The following is a 10,568-nucleotide window of genomic DNA, read 5'->3' as shown; positions in this document are numbered from 1 at the left end:
CATGCCATTCACTTTCTTGAGTGAAGTATGAACCTTCCTGTTGTTACTAAAACCTAAAAACCCTAAAAATGCCAACGGGTCATAACCTAGTGTATGTGTGGGTGCGTAAAGACGCAGGTTCCATACCCAATGGCATCTATTTTTACATTTCAATCATACCTCAAAAGAGCATTCAATTTTAATAAATCAGCCTATTTAACCTGAAAGGCTAAAAACCAAAAGACATTAGCTTCTAATAGGTCAGCCCACAACATAAATTTACCCCTAATCAATTTTCAAGCTTAGCCTTTGGATCAAAGAAGCGACTTACTGCGAGCTCAGCTAATGGGGTTTTCTCAAAGAGTGCACACACGGCGAACAATGCTCACATTATTAGCAGCACCGGGAAAAAGAAATCTCCTCAGTATTTACTACAAGATAACAAATTTTGTAGCTTCCAACAAGCTGCAGACAAAAAATTTGTGCTTGTTCAAGTGAATGGGTAAAGAGGAAAATGTCCCGAGGCTAGCATCCGCTACATGTCCCGCTGAGAAGCTTACATACATGCGGAAGGCACAACTAGAGATGCTTGAGCACATGCAGAAGCATTGCACTCCATGTATCCACAGCCCCTGGAAGACACCAATGCAGACAATCATTCTTTACATTTGAATGAAAATGGCCATATGGGCCAGGATGCGCGTCAGGCCGTAGCAATGCCGAAAATAATGTATCCACAATCTTGAGCTTGAATGAATACTCTGAGCTTCTCTGCACGGTCTTGTTGAACTCTTCTAGCTGCATGTTGTACATGAACCGGGACAGCCCATCTACAGTATATGACTTGCTCTTGAATGGAGCTGTTTGTGGGCATTCGCCGCCCTGATCCCAAGCACCATTTTGCCAGTGATCGGGAGAGATAGTCCTGAAGAATACCACCCCCTTGTACTTTGCCGCAATCAGAAAGTCGAAGCTAGCCCTTAATGCCACTCTGTACGCATAGGGCCAACCCACGTTTGTAGCATTCAACATCGGGCAATTATGGCAGCCCATCAGCTCATTTTGTACAAAATACAGAGAGTCCCTCATGAACCAGCGCCCAGCTGACAAAACAATGTAGTCGTACTTATGCAACGTTGATGCCCATCTCTCATCAGGCTCATCCAAGTGAAGCTTCGCAATGTACTGTGTAAAGCCTTCAGCTCGCTCGAATCCTTTGACCAAGAAGGGAGCCCATGCAATAAGAATTGTAAAATTGTAAGATCTGAAGTAGCAATATGATTTCCATTCATCACACTCTGGATTCTCAATCTGCAGTGAAACAACAGCTAAAGTTCAATTCGTCCCGTGTGCTACAACAAAGATCTCAAGACAATCACCTGGGCAAGATGGCACAAAACAGACTGATAATTGTTTCGAGCGATGGAGTCCCCAATGAAAGCCCACATCTTTCCTGCAACAATCCTGAGGAAGGCCCTTGCATCAAATAAGGGGAGCTCACAATCGTGAGGTTTCCATCGCCAGTACAAAAAGCCAAGATCTGGTCTTCCAAGCTTCATGCAATCCTGATTTTCCTGGATAAACTGGCATGTTGTGTTTGTGTAAGCTGGCCCAACAGGGTTTCGAATCCAGTTGCCTCTCCATATGTTGCAATCTCCTGGAATACCAGTTCTAACTACAGCTTCAGATCACAAAAATTCCTCCTTTGCAAGAGCCAGTTGTGCATATACATCAAAAACCTCAGAAGATGCATAATGTAGTACATACCGCCAGAGAAATCAACAAGCTTCGTATCGTCTGACTCAGGAGGCGGGGGGGGCACTGGTAGAAGGAGAGATGCTGGCCGGAAGCCTTTGAGAGCGCTCCTCTGCAAGTGAATTGATCGAAGAATAGGAAGAGAAGATGAGCGGAAAAACGAGAAATAGAGTCAGCAACGGGCATGCGAGTACCCACAAAATGACAGACTTTCTTGGGGGTTTTGGTGGGCGCCCATTATCCGTATGCGCCAACAATGCATGTCTGTGAGTGGTGGTCATGAGGGCTTTACTCAAAACTCACAGGAATGTGTTGCCCTGGATACATGTGCCGGGGCATTCAGGAAGAGGGATGGGGGAGGCGCTGCACCGAGGTACAGAAAAGCCTCTTTCGCCCAGGAGCCCATCGCTCGATAGAGAATTTGGGCGTGTAGGTGCTGCACAGAGAGACACTGAAAAGCGCTCGTTCTTTCCATGTGTTTGTTATCTAAAACCCTTAAGAGTTCCAAAGGGACTATCCCTCTTGCATCTAAAGGCGTTTGATTGGTTGGATTCCCAAAATCCAAGCTAAGAGCTGTGTCTCACGAGGTCGATAAATCTCAACCCTCACTAGGTCCTTACAGGCGATAGAATGAAAAACAAATTTGTCTTTTCCCACATCGTCGAAAGCCATTGGATGTGTAGACCCACACTTGTTCTGTTCCAGGGACCCCCTTCCCCTCAGGACTAAGTAACACAGGGTCTTCAATGAAGCCCCATCCACGGTGGGGAACTACAAGCAGGAATCACTAGATGCGCAGCACCACCAGATTTTTGAAAAGTAAACTAGGACAAAATTAGTAACTAGGACAAGGGGGGTGGACATCCGAGTTTATTTATAAGGCTTATCTTTGCCACTTAGGTCACATGATGCGCGCGAGCGAGGTGGTTACGCCATCAACCTCATTAGGAGGAGGTCTCGCATTCGAAACGCGTGGGTGCAAGCAGGGGCAGCGTTTTTTTTGGACGCCCATCAGTCTCGAAATTCCGACGGAGGGTCAATAGCCGTCAATCCCAGTTCGGGGGTCTTAAGACCCCGTTTTACTTAGTGTTGTGGCTCCCCTTCCCCTAGAAAATGCTTGCTTTCCACTTGAGGCTCTATTGAGATTGTTGATGAAGAGGAGCGGTTCACACTTGAATCTGCACTTTTTCTCCTCATCTTTCATTATCCTGAGTCTCTCTCAAGCACTAACTGGCTAAAGATGGAGTGTTTCGCCCAAAGGCGGGCTAACCAATCCAAAACATTGTCTAATGCACTAGGCATAGGTCAGTAGAACAATTCGAATTGCGGGCACTAGGATATGCACAATCTAAATCACCACATCAATGACATGCACATTCATTAGTCCAATTAAGCATGAAGCATGCGTGTATGGGCAGTCTGAGCCCCACCTACGAGGCTACAATATGTAGATCACATAGGACTTGAATGTAGCTATACCCAATGACAGGTTCACATGCACAGGGTAACCACGTAAGCTAGCTCAATTCATGTTTGTTGCCTCTGCCTTTTGTGGATACGAACTCAAACAACAGCCTAAAAGAGGCACTAGTCAATCATTCATGTGACACAAAGGCTATCAAATTAGATCTATGGAAAAGAAGAGGCATTGTGGCATGGGGAAACTTTGAGTTGTTCTATCATCTTTGTGAACTAAATGTGAACCTAAAAGTTATGAACTTGGTGTCAACTTTGAGTGAGTTGTGGATGTGAATTCACAGTGTGCACAGCACAATACCCCATGTGAACTAGGTGAGCTTTGTGCAGCCCATATCAAAACATTGTGTAAACTTGATGGGAACTTAATAAAAACTCGAAGTGATTTGCACTTGCAGCGAGTTTCTTTGTTACATGTGACTCACACCTCCTACAAGAATTTGCACAATAGCTTACTAGTATGTGGCCCACGCGTTGCTGCTGCCAATAAAAGCATGGGTTCAATTCTTGTACACAACTCTTCTTCCCTCCAAGGTCATATTTTTTATGCACCAATGAAAAAATGTCTATTATATAAGGGGCATTGTAGTGTTAATAAATCCCCCCTTCTCTCTCACACACACATAAGGCTACATTGGTACTTCTTATTTGTACTATAATAAGGCTACATGCTACGCCCTATGGTTCATGCAAGGAAGGGATAATGCCAAGGCTAGATTGTGGCATTTCCAAAAGCCTTGACCTTCCAAATTAGGACACAATGGCTGTAGATACACATATGACTTAGACTAAGACATCTCTCTTGACTCTCTCGATGTTGAAACCATTATGTGTCATAATAGAGAGAGAGAGAGAGAGAGAGAGAGAGAGGAGAGGAGAGAGAGAGAGAGAGAGAGAGAGTACTAGGTGATAAAAAACTTGCTTTGATTTATGTCACTTACTTGCAAAACCTTTATGGCAAGTTTCCCATTGACATGACCACCATTGCCTCTACTTAAAGCTATAGTGTCCATGTTCTACTGGCATAGTTTTGTAGTGAATTCTAAACTCGAACTTCTTAGTGCTCTTGTCAACATGGTTTGCTTATATTTCTAGGTTTCACCTCTATGATTGTTCAGTTGTTTGGACACTCTTGTTCTCTAAAATACATGTGTATCCCAAGTTTCTATCTACATATGCAAGTACTCATAGAAAGTTGGAATTAACGTATGTCCTACCCATCCCTAATGATGTCATACCTTGCTCCTAATCTGCATAACATTGTATCACCAAATGGTTTTCTTTTAGATACAATGTTTATATGGACGCATCCTCAAAATGATAACGTGTGTACAAACCAAGCAAGGAGAGTTGATTGAATCTTGATGTTCACATGAAGCACTTGTAAGAAAGGTTATATTGTCGATAAGTTAGTCTTGGTATCCTCAGAAGCAATATGTTTGGCAAGGTCTCCAAGTAGGATAAGATGCATGTCATTCTCATTTAGAGAGAGAGAGAGAGAGAGAGAGAGAGAGATGTATAGATCGTATTATCGTCCTCAAATGTCAAACAACATGAATGGTAGACATGTTGTATGCTCTATGCTGAGGTTGATTAATGAAAGTCGACGCTGGAGGATTGTGGATATAAGGGTGGCCATTGACATTCCACAAAGTGATTGGGAAAGAAAGTATGTAGGGACTCATGAGTGATCAAATCTAGAAGCATTCAAGTAACAGTGATTGTTTGATGTCCAAACTCTCAAACCTATAAATGGCATGTTGTGTGTATACACAAAGGGACTCTTCCATAGTCTCTCTCTCTCTCTCTCTCTCTCTCTCTCTCTCCTCTCTCTTCTCTCTCTCTCTCTCTCTCTCTCTCTCTCTCTCTCTTCTCTCTCTCTCTCAATAATACAAAATGAATGTCAATACATCATTGTCCTACAGAAATCTTTCATGTCAAGTTCCTAGATTACGAACAATTGTTACATGTTCCGTTCTGTTGAGATGTCGATCTCTACATCTTGAGCTGGCAGCCACTACGGGTCTTGGCCGCTTACGACATTTACTCACTGGCGCGTTAGGTGACCGACATGGAGGATCTCTGCCAGTGATTCTACAGCTGGACTACACTTATAGTGCCAGCCTAGTACACTTCTAGCGAGTTCACACTTAGTGACCGCATGTACATATGTGCTACTTTTCAGTTTTAGCACTTAGTCATTTTGTACTCTCTTTTCTTAGAGAAGAAGAAGAAGCTTTCCATCTCTGTGTGCTTTGTGCTTGTCTTGTGTAGCTCTCTTGCATCCTCATTCTTTACATGGTATCAGAGCCTGGTGCAGGCAAGAGAGGCTCAGAGAGCAAGAGCATCACAATCCCTTCGTTCTGAACAGGTCTCCAAAGTGCAGTACACAAAGATTTACTGTACAAGTACAGTGGTTGTATGTACGCTTGATTGTGGACACTCGTTGAGTGTAGAAAGCGTTACAGGTACCACAATAGCAGGTTCAACAGATTTGCAGGTTTTTGCAGATTGCAGCTATTTTGTCTTAGTGCTTCAAGATGTCTGACGGTTTCAGTCAGATTGTTACTGAGAAGCTTGAGAAAAATAACTACCCTGCATGGAAGTTCAGAATAAAAAATTTCCTAAAAGGAAAAGGTTATTGGGACTATGTAGAAGGAGACAATGAAAAGGAACCAGAGATTCCCGAGACAAATGCTATAGAAGAACAAAGAAAAGCTTTGAGGGACTAGCAACAAGGCCAGAGCAAAGTGATGTATTGTCTTTCTATGAGCATCACAGATGGCATGATGGGCTATCTACAGGATGCTGAAACCCCCGCCATTGCATGGAAAAACTTAGGCAGAGTGTTCGAGGTGAACACCAAGGCCAGGAAGCTTCAACTAAAGTCAGAGCTAAATCAGGTTAAGAGGAACAACCTCTCCATCAATGATTATGCCTTGAAGATAAAGAGTATCGTTGAGGCTCTTGGATCTATTAAAGTCTCAGTGGAAGACGATGACATTGTCCGTGCATGCTTGGATGGTCTAGGAGATGAGTATGTGCATTTCAGGTCTTCCATGAATACAAGAGACGACATCCCCGTGTTCCAAGATTTGATTTCTATGCTTATTCTTGAGGAGAAGAACCTTGGTCTTGACACGTCTTCTTCTCGTGGCAGAAATAGGTCTGAACAAGCCTTCTATTCTAACTCCAACAGAGGTAGAGGTAGAGGTCGTGGTCGAGGCCCAAGTGGTTGCAGGGGCCAATTTCAAGAAGGCCAATCAAATCAAAACAATACAGGTGGCAGGGGAAACCAGTCTCAAGGCAGGGGGAGTCAAAGAGGTCGTGGTGCAGGATCAAGCAGGCAGCAACATACTACAGATAGCAGAGAATGTTGGACTTGTGGTGAAAGAGGTCACATGTCACGTGACTATCCAAAGGGAAAAGCAAGTGGAAAGAGAGAACAGGGCAACTATGCATCTACTAGCAGAGATGCAGATGACAGCAAAAACGAGCACATGTTTGTTATGCAGCATGTAATGAATACAATGACTGCAGAGAATTCCACCCAAGATGATGTTTGGTATGTGGATTCAAGTGCCTCTAATCACATGACCTCTCGTGGAGAGTGGTTTAGAGATATGCGCAAACCAGATTGTCAGGCTATGTGCAGACAGGAGATGACACAGCTCACCCCATTGCTCATGTAGGGGATATACCTCTAAATACGAAGAGTGGGAAATCAAAGTACTTCGCAGATGTACTTCATGTCCCAAACATTACAAAGAATCTTGTTTCTATTGGACAAATGGTTGAGCAGGGTTTGCAGGTTCGTTTCAATCCGAATGGCTGTTATGTAGAAGATTTCCAGAATGGCTGTAAGCTGATCACAGAGGGCAAATGTGTGGGCAGAATGTTTACGCTGAATGTAGACATGCCTGAGGTAAAAGATGCATTATTTGCACAGGCACAGGTGTTGTGGCTGATGTTGACATTTGGCACAAACGCATTGGCCATGTCAATGAGCAGAGATTGCACAGCATGCAATCAAAACAGATTGTAAAAGGTTTGCCCAAATTCAAGGTCGATGGTATGCATAAAGTGTGTGCAGCATGCCAGTTTGGAAAACAGTCGAAGGGCTCATTTCCACATGAGCACAATGTATGTAAAAAGCCACTTGAGGTGGTGCACATAGATGTTTGGGGTCCAACCGATACTGCAAGTATACATGGTTGCAGGTATTATGTCTCTTTCATTGATGACCATACAAGGAAAGTATGGGTCTACTTTATGCGTAACAAAAGTGAAGTGTTTGGTCACTTTCAGGACTTCAAAGTCATGATTGAGAAGGATACAAATATGCAAATCAATACATTGAGGTCAGATGGAGGGGGAGAGTACTTCTCCAATGATTTTTCAGATTTTCTGCGAATGCATGGTATACGCAGGCAGTTTACATGCAGATATACTCCACAGCAGAATGGGGTCACAGAAAGGAAAAACACGCACATTGCAGAGGTTGCACGTGCATTGATGAATGAGAAGAACATGCCTCATCATTTCTGGGTTGAAGCTGTAAATACAGCTGTGTACATTATGAACAGGACACCTACAGCTGTGGTGCATGATGTAACACCTGAGGAAAAGTTTACAGGTACAAAGCCTGATTTGGCACACTTGAAAGTGTTTGGCTGCATGGCTTATGTGCATGTACCAGATGAGTTACGTAGGAAATTGGATCCTAAAGCAGAGAAATGTATTCTTGTGGGGTATTCCCTTGAACAAAAGGGGTACAGGTGCTACAATCCTACTACACGAGAATTACGAGTGAGCAGAGATGTACTCTTTGATGACATGAGCAACTGGTACAGTAATGCACATGGCACTATTGGGGCTGATGTAAAAGATGATGTGGTTGTACAAAATGTGAGGCCACAGTCACAGGTTTTGAGTGGACCACAAGAGTCCTCTTCTCGTGGCTCTGTTGAGAAGCCATGGAATGGTAGACTACGTACGCAGGTTACTCCACCAGCAGGTACAGGGAACGTATCACGAAAAGGAAAGGAAAAGGTTGATGAATCTCCCTTTATGGCTGATGCATCATTAGGTTTTTCACATGTAGACATGGATTCAGATGGTTCTGAACAAAGTCTTGATGAGGAATTTGGAATTCCGGCTGTCAGGACACCTGGTGTAAGGAAAATACAAGAAGATGCTAGAGGGCAAAGGAGTGACCCAAGACCGCATAGATCTAACAGAGTCAGAAATCCAGTTCAGAAATTGACTTATGATGGGTATCTAGCGCATCACCAAGCCTACATGGCTAAGGTGATACAGGATGTGGAGCCCACATGTTTTGAGGATGCAGTTGGAAATGTGCATTGGGATGATGCAATGAATGAAGAGATGGCTGCATTAGAAGCAAACGACACATGGGAGTTGGTGCCATTTCCAAGTGGCAAGAAAGCTATTGGCTGTAAATGGGTGTATAAAACCAAGCATAAGGCTGATGGTAACATTGAGCGTCACAAGGCAAGGCTGGTCGCAAAGGGTTATGCACAGACGTATGGCATAGACTATGAGGAGACCTTTGCTCCAGTGGCAAAGATGACGACTGTGAGAGCTGTCATAGCAGTGGCTGCATCTAGAGGATGGATTATGCATCAAATGGATGTAAAGAATGCCTTCTTGAATGGTGAGTTGCAAGAGGAAGTGTATATGGATCAGCCACCTGGTTATGTCAATCCAGGTTACCCAGATTATGTATGCAGACTTCTCAAATCTTTGTAAGGTTTGAAGCAGGGATCTAGAGCATGGTATGACAGGATTTCCAAGTATCTTGTCAGTATTGGGTTTAGGAGAGCTCATGCTGATCATTCACTCTATGTACGTGAGAGTGATGTGGGGATTGTGGTCATTACCATATATGTAGATGACCTTATTATTGTGGGTGACAATGCTATGGAGATTGACCATGTGAAGGGTCTTCTCAAACAGGAGTTTGAAATGAAATATTTGGGCGAGTTGCGCTACTTTCTTGGCATTGAGGTGATCAGGACTCCAGATGGTGTATGGCTATCACAGAGACAATATGCTTTGGACATGTTGTCAAAGTATGGTATGGCTGATTGTAAGCCAATTTCTATTCCCTTGGATGTGAATGCAAAGCTGAGTGCAGAGAAGGGTGACGTTGTTGAGGATGTCAAGATGTACAGGAAGATTGTGGGTAGTCTAATCTACTTGACTATCACGAGGCCAGACTTGAGCTACACAGTAGGCTTGGAGAGTCAGTTCATGAAGCTTCCGAGGAAGCCACATTTGGATGGAGTACGACGCACACTTCGGTATGTGCAAGGGACTCTTGACTACGCATTGTTCTATGCAGCAGATGCGCCATTAGCATTGTATGGGTATACAGATGCAGATTGGGCAGGTAGCATTGTTGATAAGAGATCTACAAGTGGCTTCATGTTCTCTTTTGGGAGTGCTGCTGTTACTTGGAGAAGCAAAAAGCAGCCTACGGTTGCTTTATCGAGCACAGAGGCCGAGTACAGAGGTGCAACAGTTGCGGCGTGCGAGGTAGCTTGGCTACGCACATTACCTGAGGACTTGGGAGTGCAGGTGGACCAGCAGATTGTCATCCATTGTGACAACCTCAGTAGCATGCAGTTGGCTAGGAACCCAGTGTTCCATGCCAGGACCAAGCACATAGAGGTCCATTACCACTACGTTCGAGAGCGAGTGTTGGCGGGTGACATCGACTTGGTCTACGTCAACACAGAGGAGCAGATAGCGGATATCTTTACCAAGGCCCTCGGAGCTGAGAAGCTTCGACGTTTCCGGACTATGCTTGGACTCTGCGACAAGCAGAGCTCGAGGGGGAGTGTTGAGATGTCGAGCTCTACATCTTGAGCTGGCATCCACTACGGGTCTTGGCTGCTTACGGCATTTACTCACTGGCGCGTTAGGTGACCGACACGGAGGATCTCTGCCAGGGATTCTACAGCTGGACTACACTTATAGTGCCAGCCTAGTACGCTTCTAGCGAGTTCACACTTAGTGACCGCATGTACATATGTGCTACTTTTCAGTTTTAGCACTTAGTCATTTTGTACTCTCTTTTCTTATAGAAGAAGAAGAAGCTTTCCATCTCTGTGTGCTTTGTGCTTGTCTTGTGTAGCTCTCTTGCATCCTCATTCTTTACACGTTCTTGGGTAGTAAAAAACAATGCCCCATTTTTGTATCTTTGAAACAATCTCCACATAGAGAAGCTATGCACTTGTTTAGCCGTACGTATATGCTAATTAAATTGAGGGTGTATGACATTGATCAGGAGGATGACGGCACACTTCTATAGGTGAACTTCAAATGGAAAC

At 44.1% G+C, this 10,568-nt stretch overlaps 1 pseudogene across 1 annotated transcript; it reads right to left on the bottom strand.

Annotated features, from left to right (window-relative positions):
* Window positions 1–349: 349 nt before the first annotated feature.
* On the bottom strand, window positions 350–2,206 carry LOC147420170 (protein trichome birefringence-like 20; annotated as a pseudogene). The gene is made up of 3 exons (XR_015187015.1): window positions 1,747–2,206; window positions 1,359–1,636; window positions 350–1,290 (listed from the first exon to the last, which is right to left on the bottom strand). The product of XR_015187015.1 is annotated as a protein trichome birefringence-like 20 (transcript).
* Window positions 2,207–10,568: the final 8,362 nt, after the last annotated feature.

This window comes from Adiantum capillus-veneris, chromosome 28, assembly GCF_014529385.1.
Source record: "Adiantum capillus-veneris isolate H3 chromosome 28, ASM1452938v2, whole genome shotgun sequence".
NCBI lineage: Eukaryota > Viridiplantae > Streptophyta > Polypodiopsida > Polypodiales > Pteridaceae > Adiantum > Adiantum capillus-veneris.
Note: the sequence above shows the minus strand (reverse complement) of the source record. Positions and strands in the feature narration are given on the sequence as shown.